General features: G+C 44.5%; 1 long non-coding RNA gene across 3 annotated transcripts in view; it reads left to right on the top strand.

Annotated features, from left to right (window-relative positions):
* Positions 1-10,831, top strand: part of LOC137540734 (uncharacterized) — a 113,002-nt gene extending 102,171 nt beyond the window's left edge. For all 3 annotated transcript variants that reach the window (XR_011025040.1, XR_011025041.1, XR_011025042.1), the window contains exons 3-4: positions 1,981-2,062; positions 9,787-10,831. This is a non-coding gene — a long non-coding RNA (uncharacterized lncRNA). The remainder of the gene's footprint in view (positions 1-1,980; positions 2,063-9,786) is intronic.
* The last annotated feature ends 10,603 nt before the right edge of the window (positions 10,832-21,434 follow it).

Raw genomic sequence — 21,434 nt, 5'->3', positions numbered from 1 at the left:
TTTACACCTTGTCATAAAATGCCTTTTGAACCACAAGCAAGCAAGAAAAACACCCCAAAATTATTTTGATAGTATTTTCACTACTAGGTACTTTTTCAATTGTAAAATGCTTAAAAGTTATTTTACAGAGAAACAGCACTCATAATAAAACTCTACAAATGAATGCCCAGTTAGAAATATTTAGAGTATGCAACAGTTGGGGAATAAGTCTTGCTCACGTAATAGTGTAAGGTCAAGGTCAATTGCATCCCATTGACACACTAAAGCAATACAGACGTGCTGTACAAGGACAAAGCAATGGAAAAACTCAGAAGAATTTTTAACAAATGTTGCATTGCTGCTTTCCACAGTCATGTGACCACACACTGCAACATTTGAGAAGTAAAAAAAAATACAAAACTCTTAAGAAGGCTATGTATGACTTATTTCTGCAACATATAGCATGACGTGTGTAAATTATTATAATACTTCCAGATTTGAATAGTGCCATCATATTCCTTGACACTGTACAAAATAAGAAACAAGCAGGGATAGATAATACAGGCTATACGTAATACAGGTAGATAATGCAGAGTTGCTAGACAACATAAATGTAGTAACAAATACAAAACTTACAACAATTAGAAATGGAAGGGAGAGAATCTTGCCCTTGTAAGCTTACAATCTAAAGGGATAGGGAGGAAAAGTTATCTGCAGTGAAAATACTGTCATAAAAAAGTGCTTACTATTTATAACAATTATTTATAAATGATTTAGTCAGTGTTTGCCCATTATAAAATCTTTCCTCTTCCTGCTTTACATTCAGACATTTATCACATGGCGACATCTTTACTGCTGGCAGGTGATGTCTGTGGAGGGAGATGCTGCTTTTTTGACAGTTGGAAACAGCTGTTATTTCCCATAATGCAACAAGGCTCCCACAGAGTGCTGTCGGTACCTAGTTGCTGACATCACACTGTGGGAGGAGTTTCACCACAATATCAGCCATACAGAGGCCCCTGATGATCCATTCGAGAAAAGGTAAAGATTTCTCGTGGGAAAGGCGATATCGGCTACTGATTAGGATTAAGTTCTGTCCTTGGTTACAGTTCCTCTTTAGGACAATCAGTAAGCTGTATATCTAGAGGTGGTTGGTTTCTGAATCAGATTCTGTGAGTAGCAGTGATTGATAAGGGGTTGAAGAGTTAGACATGCGCAGTGCAACGTTGGAAGAACGTGTGCATGGAGGTGTCCTGCTGGAGTGCAGGAAGAACTCACAGGTGCTATGTTGCTGTAAAAGCAGCTTTGCTAGGTAGATATTGTTTGTCTGCGGCTTGAGGTGCCCACAAGGTGGTTGTGGAGGGTTGGTTGGATATGTTCCTAGCAAAGCCTAGGGTGTATTTGACTCAAAACACCTGCAGCATTTTTTGCCTCTTGCCAGTGAGTGAGTTGCTCCCCAGCTCCATTGGAAACTGTGGAGCCAGGGGAGTAACTACAGGGGAGAAGCCCCTGTGACCGCAGGGGGGCCTAGAGCTGTAAGGGGAACCCAGTTATTACTGCACTACCTCCAGTAAAGGGGTCCATCCTTCAGATCTACAGTGTGGACATCACAATCCTCAAACCCTACTTGTTATGAGTTTGACGATTGTGATGTCCACACTTGTATTATGGCCTCCAGGCTGTGAGGGGCACCAGCGGCAGGCAAGGGAAATGGTGTAAACATTGGGGGGGCCCCATCAAAGTTTTTTTTCTGGGCGGCCTCTTGATTTATAGTTACGCCCTTGTATGGAGCCAACGAGTAAACAATACATTAAGTGGATGGAGCCAGACATGTACAGTTTAATACAACATTTATATTTTATTAGCCTTATATTACATACATAATGTATTGTTTTTATCATTGTAAACCCTCATTGTTTTACAATAGTGCACCTTTCAATGTTTCAGTGGTTAGCACATGATGATTGTACATATTAAATGACAAGTCCTGTATACCGTCAGGAGGTGATTCAAGAGGAAGACAGAAGAAGACTGCGTGTGGAGCGCAGGCTGCACTTTGGATGGTACCTGGAAATAAGTGAGGGTATGTATGGAGGAGAAAACGCCATAGACAGGTAAAGGGGAAAATTAATGAGGCAAACTGAACTGCAGATGCGAAACAATTTATTCTCTTTTTATCTATTTCATAGAATTCATTTTAACCAGTTCCCATCCTGCATACAGTATATTCACGTCATCTTAAGTGGCTCCTGAAAGCCACACGACGTGAATATAAGTCACTGCACTTCAATGAGCACAGCGTGCGTGCTAGCACGCACCTGGGCTCATTAACCTCCATAATCCATCTAGACTAATTAAGGATCCCCTTTCTGGGGTCTGATCCTCCCACCCCCCCTCGCGATCCCCTGTACTGAGGCTTCTTCCGCATGCTTCTTCCCCATGCAGCCATCGGGTAGCAGGCACCCCCCCCTCGCCCGATCCTTTGTACTGAGGCTTCTTCCGCATGCTTCTTCCCCATGCAGGCAGTAATAGCAGCATGTAAACAACATACCTCACCTCGTTCCAGTGCGATCAGCCTCCCCTCCGTGCATCACCGCTGCCTGCGTCTTTATGCCGAACGGATCGCGTCCCGGCTTGATGTCATCAAGCCGGGACGCGATCCGTTCGGCATAAAGACGCAGGCAGCGGTGATGCACGGAGGGGAGGCTGATCGCACTGGAACGAGGTGAGGTATGTTGTTTACATGCTGCTATTACTGCCTGCATGGGGAAGAAGCATGCGGAAGAAGCCTCAGTACAGGGGATCGGGCGGGGGGGAGGGTGCCTGCTGCCCGATGGCTGCATGGGGAAGAAGCCTCAATACAGGGGATTGCTTGGGGGGGGGTTTGCCTGCTACCCGATTGCTGCATGGGGAAGAAGCCTCAGTACAGGGGATTGGGGGGGGGGGGTCGCCTGCTACCCGATTGCTGCATGGGGGGGTTGTTTGGAGAGGGTGTGTGGTGTGTGTATCACTACAGCCCTTAAAGCTAGGGGATTTAAAAGGTACACCTATCATTTATGGGGGGAGGGGGCATAGAGGCACACCTGGCTATCTATGTGGAGGGGGGGGAATAGATATGCACACCAGGCTGTCCATGGCAGGGGCAAAAGGACATATCAATGTGTTGATACTGGGGGGAGGAGCTAATAAGGGGCACATCTGGCTATACTGGGGGCGAAAAAGGGCACACCTGGCTATCCATGGAGAAGTGTGGGAATAGAGGGGTACATCTGGCTATCTGTTGGAGGGGAAGGAGGGAGGGGCACACCTGGCTATCAATGTGGGTGGGAGGACAAAGGAGTGAAGCTGCCTAATAAAGGGGCACATCTGACTTTTTATATGGGGAGGGGCTAATAAAGGGCACATCTGTCTGTTTATTCCGGGAGGGGGCGATAAAGGGGCACACTTGGCTATCTGTGGGGGGGTAGAGGTAATAAAGTAGCACACCTGGTTGTATATGGGTGGGGGGGGGGGGTATGGTGGAGGGGGAATAAAGGGGCACATCTGGCTAACTACGGGGTGGGAGCTAATAAATGCGTTTAGCTTTTTGAATATGTATGCCATGAGGGTAAATTACTGTTATTTTGTCAAATACGGCTTGCAATTACTGATAAAGTACAATGCGAAAAAATTGAAAAAATACACCTTTATTTACAAATAATATATTGTCACCATACATTGTGCTAGGAACATAATTTGAATGTTGAAATAAACAGGACACATGGGCAAATACAATGCATGGGTTTTATCTACGGCAACACTTTTTATTTTCAAACTGTAAGGTCTGAAAACTAAAAAATAACAACTTTTTTCATTTTTTTTTCTCTTTATTCCCTTTACAATGCATACAAAATAAATAATTCTTAGCAAAAAGTACCACCCAAAGAAAGCCTAATTGGTGGCCAAAAAAAACAAGGTATAGATCAATTATGTGTGATAAGTATTGATAAAGTTATTGGCTTATGAATGGGAGGAGTGTGAAATATAGAAAACTGCTCAGGATTTTTAGGACGAAAACACCAGGGACGCGAAGTGGTTAAAACACCATGGCTTACTATCCTACTTTACACCGCCCCCTCCTTTTTTGAGTGTTGTTAAAAACCCTGCTAAGTTTAATTTCTAATTCAAGAAGATTAGTGGTCTAAGCTGTAAGAAAATATATACAGGGTGGGCCATTTATATGGATACACCTTAACCTCCCTGGCGGTACAATAAATCCGCCAGGGGGCAGTGCAGCACTTTTTTTTACATTTTTTTTTTTTTAAAGCATGTAGCTAGCCTAGCGCTAGCTACATGCCTCCCCCCCCCTCCCTTCGCTATCCCTCCCCTCCCACCCCTCCGATCGCCGCTGGCGCTTTCACCCTGCAGGGAATCCCGTTCTGAACGGCATTCCCTGTATGGGCTTCCCCGTCGCCATGGGGACGATCGCGATAATGTCACCGACGCCATCGACGTCGTGACGTCAGCGGGTATTCCGATCCACCCCTCAGCGCTGCCTGGCACTGATTGGCCAGGCAGCGAAAGGGGTCTGGGAGGGCGGTGCGGCGGGTAGCAGCAGCGATTGTTATGAAAAAAAAATTATGTAAATCGGCCCAGCAGGGCCTGAGCGCACCCTTCGGCGGCTTACCCAGTGTCACACACGGGGTTACCGCCAAGGAGGTTAATAAAATGGGAATGGTTGGTGATATTAACTTCCTGTTTGTGGCACATTAGTATATGTGAGGGGGGAAAACTTTTCAAGATGGGTGGTGACCATGGCGGCTATTTTGAAGCCGGACATTTTGAATCCAACTTTTGGATGCACATGTCGTATCTTCATAGCATAGACAATTGCCTTCAGATGACCCCCAAAGATAAAAGTCTAAGGGGGGTCAGATTGGGAAACCTTGGGGGCCATTCAACTGGCCCACGAAGACCAATCCACTTTCCAGGAAACTGTTCATCTAGGAATGCTCGGACCTGACACCCATAATGTGGTGGTGCACCATTTTGCTGGAAAAACTCAGGAAATGTGCCGGCTTCAGTGCATAAAGAGGGAAACACGTCATCATGTAGCAATTTCACATATCCAGTGGCCTTGAGGTCTCCATTGATGAAGAATTGCCCCACTATCTTTGTACCCCATATACCACACCATACCATCATTTTTTTTTTGTTCCAACAGTCTTGGAGGGATTTATCCAATGTGGGTTAGTGTCAGACCAATAGCAGTGGTTTTGTTTGTTAACTTCATCATTCACATAAAAGTTTTACTCATCACTGAACAAAATCTTCTGCGTAAACAGAGGGTCCTATTCCAATTTTTGTTTTGCACATTCTGCAAATTCAGTGCGCCGATCTGGGTCATCTTTGCTGAGAAGCTGCAGTAGCTGGAGTTTGTAAGGGTAACATTTGTGAGTAGCTAATATGCCACTCTCCAGTGACAAATGGCGAGTGCTACGCTGTGGGCTCTTGCTGAATGAAGCTAGGACAGCCACTGATGTTTCTTCATTAGTGACAGATTTCATGTGTCCACATTTTGGCAAATCCAACACTCAACCAGTTTCACAAAACTGGGCAAGCAGTTTACTAACTGTAGCATGGGAGATGTGTGGTCTCGTAGGGTGTCTTGCATTGAAATCTGCTGCAATGACCCAGTTACTGCGTTCACCAGACATCAACACAATTTCTATCTGCTCCTCACGTGTTAATATCGGCAACATGTCAATGGCTGTAAACAAAGAGAAACTTCTAAATAACTCATGAAAGAATAAAGTTACATTAAAACCAAGCACACCATTGTTTTTCTTGTGAAGTTCCCAATAAGTTTGATGTGTCACATGACCCTCTTCCAATTGAAAAAACAAAAATTGGATTCAAAATGGCAGCCATGGTCACCACCCATCTTGAAAAGTTTCCCCCCTCACATATACTAATGTGCCACAAACAGGAAGTTAGTATCACCAACCATTCCCATTTTTATTAAGGTGTATCCATATAAATGGCCCACCCTGTAGTTTGAAGGCAAGTGGAGAGGTAATTACTTATATTCTGTCACAATCATCATTAGTCCGTCCCCACTGCTTATTTTATAGGCTAAATGCAGTTGGTTGCACATTTCCAGATGTAGCTATTTTGTAGAAGCAGTAAAGTGTTGTACCATGTTGGCTATCAGTCAAAGCAAGAAGTTCTGAATCAGGATGATACCATTTATTGGATAACTTAGAGGTAAATAAAAAAAGCAAGCTTTTGGGTAATAAGTCTTCTTCAGACTTAGTTCCTGTACATTAACAAGATGTTTAAACACACAGCTTATATATTCTGATGTATAAGACTACTTTTTAACCCTTGAAAATCTTCTGAAAAGTCAGGGGTCGTCTTATACATCGGGTGTCATTGATGTTGGGTGATGCGTGAGGCACGTACGCGACATACTGATGTTTAATTACTGGGTGCTGGAGAATTGGTGGTCACCGCATGTGCTGGGGGGTAGCTCACCGCTCATGCTGCAAGGTCTGGGACGCCCAGGGTATGGAAGAAAGAGATTGTGCTATGCCCATAAAACACGCCTCATCCACCTGTCTGGCCCGCCCTATCCTGTTACCGCCTCTCAGATCTCGCTGCTGAATACTGTAGGGAAGCGGCGCAGGCGCACATGTGCGAGATCTGAGCGGCAGAAAATGAGGTAAATAGGATACAAGGGCAAGCCAGAAGGGTGAAAGGGCCGTGTTTTAGGGCTCTTTCACACCAGAGCCCTTAGTACCGTTGCGTTAACCAAGGTAAAATTAAAGTCCATAGACTTTCATTTTACCTTTCACACCCGACGCTGCGTTTCGGTACAATGCAGTTCCGACGCACCCAGACGCATAGAACCGCCGGGAGCCGGTGTTTTCCCGTCGGGTTAATTAATTACTACCGCCGCTGATTGCGTCGCACCGCAGATACCGGACGACACGCCGCAGGCTATCAACGCGTGCAGGAGAACGGCTCCTGCACGCGTTGTCTGGTGTGAAAGGAGCCTTATGGGCACAGCACGATCTATTCTTGTATACCGCTGTGATAAACAGGGAGACAGGGATCGCTGACCAATCTGCTTATGGAGAGGGAGAGTTAACCAGTCAATGGCCTATATCAGGGCTGCCCAATACGTCGATCGTGACCGCCTTCTTGGTAGATCGCGGCCTCTTGGCCGCGTCTCTTTAAATTTTGCGGCCAGCAGCATGTTTAGCTGCCGGCCAATAAGAATGCAGGGGAGAAGAGTCAGAAGACGCGGCGAGCAGAGAGGGAGGAGAGAGGCGGCGCGGCCGCTACGTCATGGCTGGGGGTGGCGCCGGGCAGCCTGCAACGTGCGTGCTTGTAACATGCCCGGCGCCGCCCCCAGCCATGACGTAGCGGCGGCGCCGCCTCTCTCCTCGCCGCGTCTTGCCGTCTTCTCCCCGACATTCTTATTGGTGAGGGGCCTGCCTGCCGGAGGTTCCAAGAGTCCAGAGGACCCTGGCTAACCTACGCTGCAGGTACCTATACCTGGCTAAGCTACACTGGGGACCCCTATACCTGGCTAACCTACACTGGGGACCCCTATACCTGGTTAACCTACACTGGGGACCCCTATACCTGGCTAACCTACACTGGGGACCCCTATACCTGGCTAACCTACACTGGGGACCCCTATACCTGGCTAAGCTTACACTGGGGGCCCCTATACCTGGCTAACCTACACTGGGGGCCCCTATACCTGGCTAACCTACACTGGGGGCCCCTATACCTGGCTAACCTACACTGGGGGCCCATATGCCAGGCTACCCTACACTGGGGACCCATATGCCAGGCTAACCTACACTGGGGGCCCATATGCCAGGCTAACCTACACTGGGGGCCCATATGCCAGGCTAACCTACACTGGGGGCCCATATGCCAGGCTAACCTACACTGGGGGCCCATATGCCAGGCTAACCTACACTGGGGGCCCATATGCCTGGCTAACCTACACTGGGGGCCCATATGCCTGGCTAACCTACACTGGGGGCCCATATGCCTGGCTAACCTACAGTGGGGGCCCATATACCTGGCTAACCTACACTGAGGGCCCATATACCTGGCTAACCTACACTGAGGGCCCATATACCTGGCTAACCTACACTGAGGGCCCATATACCTGGCTAACCTACACTGAGGGCCCATATACCTGGCTAACCTATACTGAGGGCCCATATATCAGGCTAACCTATACTGAGGGCCCAAATACCAGGCTAACCTGTACTGAGGGCACGTAACCTATGCTGCAGGCACATACACCTGGCTAACCTACGCCGGGGGGGCGTTCTTAGCATTTGGGTCGTTGGTAGATCTCCTTGCCTCGGCAAATTTAAAAGTAGCTCGCGAGCCGAAAAAGTGTGGGCACCCCTGGCCTATATACTGTTATATACTGGGTACCACATACAGTGCAGCACCAGTATTTGTTCATACATAGCACCAAAATATGATTTTTTTTCAATTTGTTTTGCATTGGAAGAGGGGTAGTCTTATATGGGGATTATATCCCAAACTCTACATTTTAAATGGAAAAGTCGAGGGATCGTCTTATATGCCGGACATTCGGAGGAGAAACATTCTTTTGCAAACATAAATAAATGTCATTAGATGCCTTAATTACAACTTAAAGTGAACCAGAGATGAAGCACCCTCATGTATTTTACCATATATATCAGTGGGAACATTAGAGAAAACACCTACCCTTGCTTGTTATCAGCCCTGATAAAATCCCCGACTGAGCATTCAGCCTGGCTTTGCTCAGGAATCATTATAGCTGAATCTGTCTTCTCTGATGTCTTTTAAAGCCCAAGCCTGCCCCCTTCTGGCTCTGCTATAATGACTCCGCTATAATGATTCCTGAGCAAAGCTGACTTAATGCCAGTCGGGGATTTTATCATGGCTGCTAACAGGCAGGCTTAGCAGTGAAGAATGAAACAGAGAACAGGGTAGGTGTTTTCTCTAATGTTCCCACTGATATATATGGTAAAATACATGAGGGTGCTTCATCTCTGGTTCACTTTAAGTCTGAAGAAGGCTTATTAGCCGAAAGCTTGCTTTATATTTACCGCTATGTTAGCCAACAAATGGTACCATCCTGATTCAAGGAATACTACAATGGAGTCTTGGAATCCTCTATCCATCATTCCCTCCACCCTGCCCTGGAATAATGAGATTAGGCTAATTTGAAGCTGTCATGAGGCCTAGAACATACTTTATGAACTGTGATATTTTGCAATATGAACGTGTTAATATTTTTTGAAAAGCAGGTCTTTTGGAACAACGTGTACATGATTTATGTTTTTGAAATGTACGAGCTATTAATAATATGAGATGACAGATTCCTTTTTGTGGAAGGTTTGGATAATTCCTTTCTGATGTTGCAAGAAGCCCTCTGGCCTATGCCCTCTGCTCCTAACTAAGCCCAGAAGATTTCCAGGCTTAGAGATTCCAGAGGAAGGGGTGAAAATGTGTCTCAGGAAATGCCGAGGAATCAGTTCAGGCCTACATTAACTCTTTCCCTTTACATGTGGTTTTAGACCGCTTATCCTGTCATGTCTGTGGGTCTGTTGCCATATGGTCTGCTCATGTGTTATCTGTGAGAGCGCCACTCCTGAGGCTAGATCTATCACCCAGTCATGTTTACCTCACAGGAGATGATAGCTCATTATGCCATGTAATCGCACAGCACTGATTTATCAAATACACCTGATGGAGTTTAGGCAATTTTTTTGAAACTTTCTTTTCTGAAATTTGCAGATGACACCACTATCATCGGCCTAATTGGTAGCAACGGGGAGCAGGAGTACCGCAGCGAAGTCGAGAGAATCTGTATCTGGTGTAGAGACAACAACCTGGTACTCAACGCTGCAAAGACTGTGGAACTAGTTGTAGACTTCAGGAGGAACCCTCCCCCCCCTTCCACCGGTCCTCATTGGGGGTACCGAAGTCTCGAGGGTGACATCCGTGCGGTTCCTCGGCACGACTCTCACCAACAACCTGAAGTGGGGGCAGAACACCTCCAAAATTCAGAAGAAATCTCAGCAGAGGTTGTTCTTCCTGCGTCAACTGAAGAGATTCGGCATGCCCAGGGAACTACTGACCAGCTTCTATACTGCCACTATAGAATCCATCCTCTGCTCCTCAGTCATCGTCTGGACCGCGGGCGCAACGGCCAGGGACAAACACAAACTGCAGAGAGTCATAGCTGATGCAGAGAGAATCATCGGGTCTCCTCTTCCACCTCTTGACCTTCTCCATTCCGCTAGGATGTTGAAGAGGGCCACTGTGATATCCCGCGACCCCTCCCACCCAGGCAGTCGCTACTTTAAGCTGCTTCCACTGGACCGACGCTACAGTACTATACCATGCAAAACCACCAGACGGAAGAACACCTTCTTCCCCCAAGCAGTTCGGCTGCTGAACTCCAACCTCCCCCTGCCTGGCCCGCCTACCGGCATGCCCTCAGTTGGTTCTGGCCAGCTGCTGAGCTCCATCCTCCCCCTGCCAGGTCCGCCTACTGGCAGGCCCTAGCAAGGGGGGCCATCATCACCACCATCATCATTATTATTAACATTAATAATCTAATTGGACTGCCCCTGCACGGATGCAACAATGTGCCATGTGTTGACCCAGGACTCGTATACCATTACTGCTGTCTAAATTTTTGTGCGTTTTGTTGTGTGTCTTGTTTTCCTATACTATGTCTATGCCATGTGTACCACAAATAATTCCGAATACAGCTCTTGCTGTATTTGGCGAAATAAATCTGATTCTGATTCTGATTCTGAAGACTGATGTTATGCTGGACATAAACAAAACATTTTACATTGACTATCCTACAGCAGGTGGAAGAAATACCATGCTTTGTGCTTGTTAAGCCAAGATGGGGCCCTGGGCAAAAATGACATGGTCCCTACCCCCTGGAATGTAATGTAGCATTAGGTGCCAAAGGACCTGCCCCTCCCCCCCCCCTTCCCACATAGCTATAGGGTGGCCTCCTTATTCCTTCACAACCCCTGCCCCTCCAATTATATTAGGTACGTAGGTCTCCAGTGCCGACTGATGGGCCACCTACGTATCACCCACAATGAATAGTGGTACCCCAGGGCCCCTGAAAAGTAGTTGCAGCCGTGGCGAGTGCTAGCAGTCAGAAAAAGGGAGCAATTGCCCAAGGGCACAGAAAGTGCTTTCCCCAGTTGGGATTGCAGTCCTATTTTGGTCAAAAGAAAGATCCGATTGAGGCAGGGAACACACTTGACTGTTTTGTGCACGTTTTCTGCACAGAAAAACTGAGAACTCGTGTTAATCAATGGACTAGTTCACACTTAATATGTTGTTCGCGCGTTGTTCTTGCCTGATGAAGCGGGATCAAACCTGCGAAACGCATTGCATATTTGGAGTTCATAAATAAAATATATTGACTGTCTTTACTACAGTCGTTGTGTGTCTACTTGGAGGAGGTAAGTCCACCACTGCCTCCTCTATTTACTAAGAATTTGGTTTTTAAGCTCATTTAGCTAACTTTTATCCTTTAGGCACCTCTGTTCTCCTGCATAATATTGAGTCCACCCTGGGTGGAGGGTTGAACCCCCTTTTTCTCATCTTCAGAGAGTGACTTCTTATTCCTGAGTGGGGTCAGGAAAATCTCCCCACCTGCCTTTACAGTGGTTGCCTAATGGTAACCCTGGTTTGTGAGTATTAATATTTACTCAATCTAGTAACCATTTACCAGTACATATTACACTATTGGGGCTCTTGGTGTTCCTTGTTTTTAGCATCTGTCTCTAGCACAGAAAGACTGTTTTGCAAATGCAGCCATATGGGAGGTTTCCTTCAATGCCAAGAATTGTTCCTGGACTACCCCTCTCATTCAATAAGTGGCCAATCTTGTAATGCCATGCTTGACTGAAAGTGCTGAAGGATGGAGAGTGGTCCCATGAAATGTTCCAAAAGCCTGGTGATTGTGAAAATATTGAAGTCCCCTCCCTGGCAGGTAGCTGCTGTCTGAGTCATAGAGGGCTACTTGTGCTGAAACCTTGTGGGAGAGATTCCACAGTGCTCTTCATGTTTGGTCAGACTGCTCCAGGCTGGATGGGAGTCTACTTAAGGGATTGCTTGCTTCCTGAAGTCTTTAAATTACTTCAGAGTAAATGTTCTACTTGCTTTTCATGTTCGTACAAACTGATTGGCACCTAATTTTCTTCGAGTCTAGTGCCTGCTGCATAGCATCTGACCAGTGTTTGCTATAGGTTGGCCAGAGGGGAGTCAACCATGACAGGAACTACACGTGGGCAACAGGTGAGACTTTTATGCACTTTGCATGGGCTTAAAACTATGTATAGCAAGTGCACAGTAGTTAATACTTTGAGTGCATCGCTATATGTCTCAAATGAATATTTTCAGATACCAAAAGCTCGGCAAGACCTAGGCTCTTTGTTTGATGCTATGCTTTTTTTTTTTTTTTTTTAGCATAAATTGCAGCTAATTTTTATTTTTCTTGATGTTGCTAAAAAAAAAATACAAAAAATGAACTTAAAGGTACCTTATTTGCATTTTAATTTTAGATAATCAAACTCGCCACTGTTTATGCATTTTTATGTTATAGACCGTATGAACATTGTCAATTGCCACCCACTGTATATGTTTGTGTGTTTTTTAATTGGTTTGAATGTGGATGGTTTTGGATATGTTCCACTAACAAAGAGAATAACAATTTATTTAATTTCACATTGAATACTTCTTCACAGGGCTGTGGAGTTGGAGTCAGGGCAATTTTGAGCACCCGGAGTCGTGGTTTCATAAACTGAGGAGTCGTAGTCTGGAGATTTTTGTACAAAATCCACAGCCCTGTTAAATATTAGACTAAGGAGTCATAATCGAGGAGTCGGAGTCAGGGCCATTTTGGTTACCCGGAGTCGGAGTCGTGGTTTCGTAAACTGAGGAGTCGGAGTGGGAAGATTTTTGTACCGACTCCACAGCCCTGCTTCTTCATTGGATAGAATCCCTTTTTTTTTTTCAATACAATTCCTCAGTCCCGAAGTTTACAGGTCATGCGCAATTACAAAAATCAATGCAATCAATAAAAACTCACAGTATGATTATGCAGCAAACACAACAAGTCCGGAAGGCTTCTCAGGTTCACATGAGCTAGCCGGCTATCTGTGATATACTTTAGGTGCAGCCTCCACCACACATGCCTGACTGACTCCACATGTAATGCTTTGTAACCTCCTTCGCCTCCTCACTGGTAGTTCAAATCCCTTGTCTGCATGTGTACCCACCCTACATGTTTTGTCATGAATGACTTGTCAGGACAGATGTGAAACAGTCGTTTATGATGAAACATGGAGGATGGATCTACATCGGCAAGAGGGATTTGCATTGCGGTTGAAGAGCGGGAGACTCAAACAGTATGGGGTGCCACGTGTGGAGTCAGCCAGTAGGAGGCGGCCCCAAGCTCTTGGCAAAATGTAGGGTAGAGCCCGATCAACAAACTCTGTGCTACTTTAACAAGTCAACTATTTGTCTGGGGTGACAGTGCACCTACGTGGGGTGCTTTGGTTATCTGCACCGACCCAACGTGGAGCTCTGGGGTTTCCTTATTAAAGGAGACCCCCAGATGCTGCGGCGGAAGATGGCATTGATGTTTGGGGGGGGCATGTGTGGGATGCGAGGCCATGGCACTGAAGGACAGCACCACAGGGTAAAGCCTCGCTCCCCATCGCTCAGAAAAAGAGACCATTGCTCAGGATTTTGACTAATGCTCTCAAATGATCGCCCATCCCGCAAAGGAAACCGGCGCTAATCCTCATGCGATGGCAAGGTGATAAGTAGCTTGCATCTGCACGATTGTCTGTTTGGTCTGGAGGCACAGCCATTACACCTGTTACCCCCATTATTTGCCACTCCAAGCATCCTGAGCCAATCCTTCCTCCTCTTTTTTCGAATTGACTTGAACTATATGGATTCTTTTCTCTACCTTTGTTGTCACCTTGATTTGGCTATGGCCCTAAGTGTTTTATGGGCAGTTTTCTTGAGGTCTTACCTAGCTACAGTGGGATGCAAAATTTTGGGCAACCTTGTTAATCGTCATGATTTTCCTATATAAATCGTTGGTTGTTACGATAAAAAATGTCAGTTAAATATATCATGTAGGAGACACACACAGTGACATTTGAGAAGTGAAATGAAGTTTATTGCATTTACAGAAAGTGTGCAATAATTGTTTAAACAAAATTAGGCAGGTGCATAAATTTGGGCACCACAAAAAGAACTTAAATCAATATTTAGCAGATCCTTCACAGAAATTACAGCCTCTAAACGCTTCCTGTAGGTTCCAATGAGAGTCTGGATTCTGGTTGAAGGTATTTTGGACCATTCCTCTTTATAAAACATCTCTAGTTCATTCAGGTTTGATGGCTTCCGAGCATGGACAGCTCTCTTTAACTCACACCACAGATTTTAAATTCTATTCAGGTCTAGGGACTGAAATGGCCATTCCAGAACGTTGTACTTGTTCCTCTGCATGAATGCTTTAGTGGAGTTTGAGCAGTGTTTAGCGTCGTTGCCTTGTTGAATGATCCAGCCCCGGCGCAGCTTCAGCTTTGTCACTGATTCTTGTACATTGGTCTCCAGAATCTGCTGATACTGAGTGGAATCCATGTGTCCCTCAACTTTGACAAGATTCCTAATCCCTGCACTGGCCACACAGCCCCGCAGTATGATGGAACCACCACCATATTTTACTGTAGGTAGCAGGTGTTTTTCTTGGAATGCTGTGTCGTTTTTCCTCCATGCATAACGCCCAAATAACTCAGTCTTCGGTTCATCAGTCCACAGCACGTTATTCCAAAATGAATCTGGCTTGTCCAAATGTGCTTTAGCGGCTCCATTTGTGTTGTGGGAGGAGAAAAGGCTTCCTCTGCATCACTCTTACATACAGCATCACCTTGTGTAAAGTGCATCAAATGGTTGAACGATGCACAATGACTTCACCATTCGTTGCTTCAGTTTATCCCAAATTTTTCTTGGTCTGACACTTTGAGCCATTACTTGAACTGAGCCTGTGGTCTTCCATTTTCTCAATTTGTTCCTAACTGTGGAAACAGACAACTAAAATCTCTGAGGCAGCTTTCTGTATCCTTCCAATAAACCATGATGGTGAACAGTCTTTGTCTTCAGGTCATTTGAGAGTGGATTTGAGACCCCTGATGTTGCTACTCTTCAGAGAAAATTAAGAGGAGAGAAACTTACAATTAACATTCTTAAATACTCTTTCTCATAATTGGATTCACCTGTGTATGTAGGTCAGGGGTCACTGAGCTTACCAAGCCAATTTGAGTTCCAATACTTAGTTCTAAAGGTTTTGGATCAATAAAATTACAACAGTGCCCAAATGTATGCACCTGTCTCATTTTATTTGAACAATTGGGCACTTTCTGTAAATCCAATAACCTTCATTTCACTTCTCAAATATCACTGTCTGTGTCTCCTATATGCTATATTTAACTGACATTTTTCATCCTAACAACCAACGATTTATACAGGAAAATCATGAAAATAACAAGGTTGCCCAAACTTTCGCATCCCCACTGTAAGTTATGGGGAACCATAATCTCTAGAATTTAGGATACTAAAAGGAACCTAAAAGCCCCTTTACTTAAAAAAAAAATTACTGAATATAATTGTGTAATTATATTTATATAAATATTGATTTAGATGTAGCTAAACTGAATATGGAAGATGGGTCCAAATTCAGTTTTTGCTCGCATAATGATTTTTTTTTTATTTTTTACTAGAGATGAAAATGACATACTACCTCTAGTAGCCATAGCTACCCTGTAAAGAACATTCCAAGCATCTGCAAATAATGTACAGAAGGGAATATGTACAGAATGTGACATCTCAGGAAACTGAAGACATCCTAAAACTCCCTTTAAATTCCTAAAATTGCAGCACTGGAGTGATTGTCGTGTTCTCCCATATTGCCCTTATTTGTACTGCTTGTTTTGTTTTGTTGCTGTTTGTCATTTAGAAATCACTCTGGCAACAGAAAAAAATGCTTAGTCCCTAAATATATTTCTAAATAGCTGAAACCATAGCCGGATCTATAAATGGTTATAATCATGAAAAATTAGAGGAGCTGTAACTTAGGATTGTACGGCATCCCAATCAGTAGCTGATACCCTCTTTACCATGAGAAATCTTTATACAGTCTCGAATTGATCATCAAGGAGGTCTGTATGGCTGATAATGGGGTGAACCTCCTGTTAGTACCTAGGTCCTGACCATTTCCTGTCTGTGAGCCTTGTTGCATTGTTGGAAATAACAGCAATTTCCAACTACCAAGCAACCAGTATCCCCCCTTTGTGCATATGCACACAAAAAACCCTAGCCTTTTAGCCTATCACATTGTTAGGGGGTGTGGTTATAGATAATGGCAGTTGGAGCTCTATTTGTTTTTTTCATGTCTGCCAGTAGTAAAGATGATGACTTGCAGGCTGATTATGGATCAAACAATATGAACACATTACATGGCGAATATCAATAATTTCTTTATCTTCTGTTTTTTAACTTCTCACTTTGCAATGTATTGATTTTTCTTGTTCTACTTTAAAGAGACTCTGTATCCCCAAAAAATCATGAAAATAAACATATCACCTTGTCATCTCCTTGTCCCTTTATTTTCGCCACTCCCTGCCGCTGTTCTGCCCATAAAAGAACACTTTTATATAGTGTTTTGTAAACAAAGAAAATGGCCGCCAAAACCGGAAGTACATCACATGCACTAATATATGTGTGTGTATATATATCTCAATCTTGTTGCTGTATACTACAAGCTTATATGATTCAGTTGTACATTCATTCAGTCTGCTCCTTCCTGCTGGGGATCTGTGCTGCTGAAGCGTGACAATCCTTATCTTGTGTAAACACAGCTGTTCCCTCCGTTCTGGTATTATTAAGCTGGCCACTAACGGTCCAATTTTCAGCGAAAAACCGTTTGAGCGATCAGAAATTCTGATCGGATTGGTTGTAAATAATCTCCATTGGTGGACACAATCGATTATGAACGAGTGAAAAAAATGTTGTCCGAATGAATTTTCGTCAAACCAAAATTTGGATTTTCTTGTTGGTTGTGATAGATAGGAAGCAAAGATTGGTTCGTTGGTGGTGTGAACGATGTATTACAATATTTCACTTCCGATCAGAATTTCTGATCGCTGGAACGATTTCTCGCTAGAAATTGGACCGTTAGTGGCCACCTTTAGGCTCTGCACTCGTCACAGCTTCTCTGCATGTGAAGCATGTGACAGACCGCTTCCTCCCATGGCAGACACACAGCCTCACAGAGCAGCTAAATCTGAGAGCACAGAGGCTGTCTGATACATAAACACAGCACACGGAGCGAGCTTGGAGAGGGGTGTGCATAATTTGTCCCCATTACAACAGCGGCAGCTCCTTCCTCCAGAGCCTCGACAAGGGTTGACAAAGGAATTTGGATGAGATCCAAGTAAAGGTGGCTACTAATGGTCCAATTTCTAGAGAAAAATCTTTAGAGAGATCAGAAGTTCTGATCAGAAGAAAAATCGTTCATTAAACCATCAACGAACCAATCTTTGCTTCCTATCTATCAAAACCAATCAATAAAATCCAAATTTTGGTTTGACAAAAATCCAGTCGGACAATTTTTTTCATAATCGTTCATAATCGATTGTGCCCATCAACTGAGATTATTTTCAACCAATCCGATCAGAATTTCTTATCGCTCTGATTTTTCGCTAGAAATTGGACCGTTAGTGGCCACCTTAAGGATATTTCAGTGACGGTGAAACTACAGAACGCTGCAGTAATCCAGACCACATTAGAACAGGAATAGGAACTTATAGGATAGAAGAAATAAGGCTGAAATTTTTGTTAGAGTCTCTTTAAGGCTGCAGAATAGCCACAAATGTCTGGGTGCCAGAGCAAAATAATTAAAGGCCCTTCTGGCTTTGGTATGCTGTCCTGCAAAACCGATGTCTCTGCATAGGTCTGCGAGGTGTGTGTGTTCTGTTGTGGAATATGCAGAGAGGTGTGCTACCTTAGGGCTTATACAGTACACACCAGCCAATATGCTTTTGCAATTGACATATGAGCCAGCCAAATTTTTAGTCAGATATGTCAATAGATATTTTCCGACAGGTCCGATCTGATTTCCGATTGTTTTTCTGATCGATTTGTATAGAAGGGATCAGAAAATCGATCAGAGAAAAGATCAAAATCAGATTGAATATGTTGAAAATTATGTATCGACCCATCTAGCTGATGGGAAATTGTATGGTGTATTCCCAGCATTATGGATGTGCAGATGACCAATGGATAGAATGTAGCAGGAAATCTGGCAGAACTTGCCAGGAACAAAAGAGCAGACAGAACATCCATCATACACATTTGTACGTTGATTTGGTATGCCCACCTGATGGATTACCAATCGAGAAATTGATCTCAATGATGTATTGCCCTAACAGTTGGCTAGAAAGTTGCTCATGTGTACAAGGTCTAACTGCTGAAAGTCTCTGTGTGCACAGCTAGAGCTCTGGGTTCTGGGTAGACCTGTAAGCAAAAAAAAGTACATGTTAACGCCATGTAGCAGGGCTGTTTTTAGGCTTTTGGTGCCGTCAGCCTCTTAATCTTACATGTCCGATCCCTTGAACGACATTGCTGGGCCGACACTGTATAGACACGTTGCTAGCCTGCAGGCTAGCGATATGTTCTATTGCTATGCCGGTGAGCAGCACGTGATTGACGTCATACCGGGGTGAGTGGGGAGAACAATGCTCTCAGCCAGTCATTGGCCGAATCAATCCGACGTCTGGCATTGGCATTTGGTACTACTGTACTCACGTTAGATCCTCGACAAAGCTGGTCGTTAACGACCGCTTCAGTCAAGTTTCATCCAGTGTCTGTAGGAGGCTTTGGAACTGTGTAACACACAAACAAATTTGTAGTCGCAAAATATCCCCCATAGCATGCTTATATGTTGCCTTGCAGAATAACTGCATGTCAACTCACTGCCCATACAATTCTATCAGGCTGTTCACATCTCTGCATGCATGCTTTGAATTAACGACAATCACTGATGACTTTTGTAAAGCGCTTTTCTCCCATAGGACTCAAAGCGCATAAGCATGGCTCAGACCAGTAATTGGTTGATTGGTAAATTGTGGTACAGAGGAAGAATTCTGTAAGTCCGGAAATGCCAGGCCAAACAGGTGGCTTTTCAGTCTGAATCTGAATAGCTTCAGGGATTGGGCAGTCTTTACTGGGTGTGGTATGGAGTTCCAATGGGTAGGGGCAGTATGACAGAAACTCTGGCTCCAAAGGTTTTGAGGTGCACTCTGGGAGTGACCAAATACATGGATCCTGCTGGTCTGAGGTTGAGAGGTGTGGTGCAGTTTCAGCCAGTCCTTCATGTATCCAGGGCCCAAATTCTGTAGAGATTTGAATGTCAACAGTCCAATCTTGAAGAGTATTGAATTAACATGTAAGCTATAATGTGCACAGTGTCCATTGCAGCTCACACATTATACAGTAACGCGTGCGTTATGCTACACTCATAGTGTGAATCAAATGCTGAAGGGGACAGAGCCTTAAAGAGACTCTGTAACAACATTTTCATCCTTATTTCTTCTATCCTATAAATTCCTATACTTGTTCTAATGTGCCATGTCTAACTGCAGCCTTTCCTATTTGCACAGTGGCTGTATTATCTCTGTTATATTATCTAATGTTCTCTCCTCTGTCGGCTCTGTCGGGCTGAGGCTGGAATGTGTGGAATGTACTGTGCTGCTTTTGATTGGCTAGAAGCTATACACACCCTCCCCAGGCCCCCTGCACACTCTGTATGACTCACACACTCCGCTCTTCTCAGCGTATCACTTGCTATGTCTTTTGTTTGTAAACACTGGATAAAAATGGCAATTACAAGCCAGGATTGCAGCAGGGAGAGGCAGCAACAGCACAGAGGGGCCCAGGAGAACATAATGAATAAAATGGTATGCTTTTTATTGTAAGAATTTTAGAGTACAGATTCTCTTTAAGCATTTGCAACTGCAACGGACATTGTGCATGTTATTACATACACATTAGCGTCTCTATGACAAGCTGTGATAGGGTGGCATGTGAAATATTATTTACAGGGATGCTCAAATCCGAACTTTGGATGAATCCGGATAGTTGTTATCCAGATTTTACCCAGTTAAATCAAATAACCTGTGCGGGCTGGGGGTTAATCTTACCTCTCTGACGTCTTCTTAGGTCCGTCCCTCGGTGCCTCCTACGTTGCGGTCCAAGTGGCGGTCACATGATTACAAACACTTCCTCCTTCCGAGTTGAAGGAGGAAGTGTTTGTAATCATGTGACCGCCGCATGGAACGCAACGTAGGAGGCGCCAAGGGACAGACCTAAGAAGACGTCAGAGAGGTAAGATTGACCACCCCCCGCCCAGCCCGCACAGGTGATTTGATTTAACTGGGTGAAATCCGGATAACAACTATCCAGATTCATCTAAAGTTCGGATTTGAGCATCTCTGATTATTTACCTAGAAGGGGGTGTATTGCGAACAGGTAGCCTATGAGTTGTACAATCTAGATGCAGCTTCACTATCATCAGAGCGTCCAGTTCAGGTGAGCAAGGAGGCAAAACACAGAAGTGAAGCAAACAAGAAGTCAAACCAGTCAGGTGTAGGTTAATGACAAAGGATTGTTTCATCGGGTCACAGGCAGAGGTAATAGCCAGAGGATCCAGAACCAGCCATCGGGGTCAAAACATAAAGCAGAAGCAAAGTCAAAGGTCAGAGTGAGGTCAGGTTAGACAGAGGTCAGGTGAGATCAAGAAGCAGAGTCAACATCGAGATGAACCTGAGATTAGCAAACATAACTACACTAACAGGTAGTAATAGCTAGCAATAGGCCACCACAATGTAAATTTACATTTACCATTAATGAAGAACTTTAACCAAGGATTGCACTTCATCCTAATCAGTTGCTGACACTCCCTTTACCATGAGAAATATTTACCTTTTCTGGAATAGATCAGGGGGTTCTGTATGGCTGATATTGTGGTGAAACCCCTCCCACAGTGTGATGTCATGACCATGGCCCTGACAGTTTGCTGTCGATGAACCTCATTGCTTGTGGGAAATAATGGCTTTTTCCAACTGCCAAACATACAGTACAGTGTATCTCCATTTGTGCACATGTATATCTATAAAAAACAACCTTTTAGCCTATCGCATTGTTACGGGGTGTGGTTATAGATAATGGCAGTTGGTGCTGTCTGTTTTTTTTTTTTTCCCCATGTCTGCCAGTTGTAAAGATGATTATTACGCACAGGCTGATTGTGGATCAAATAATATCAACAAATT

Source organism: Hyperolius riggenbachi, chromosome 12, assembly GCF_040937935.1.
Source record: "Hyperolius riggenbachi isolate aHypRig1 chromosome 12, aHypRig1.pri, whole genome shotgun sequence".
NCBI lineage: Eukaryota > Metazoa > Chordata > Amphibia > Anura > Hyperoliidae > Hyperolius > Hyperolius riggenbachi.
This window is presented reverse-complemented; position numbering and strand designations above follow the sequence as displayed.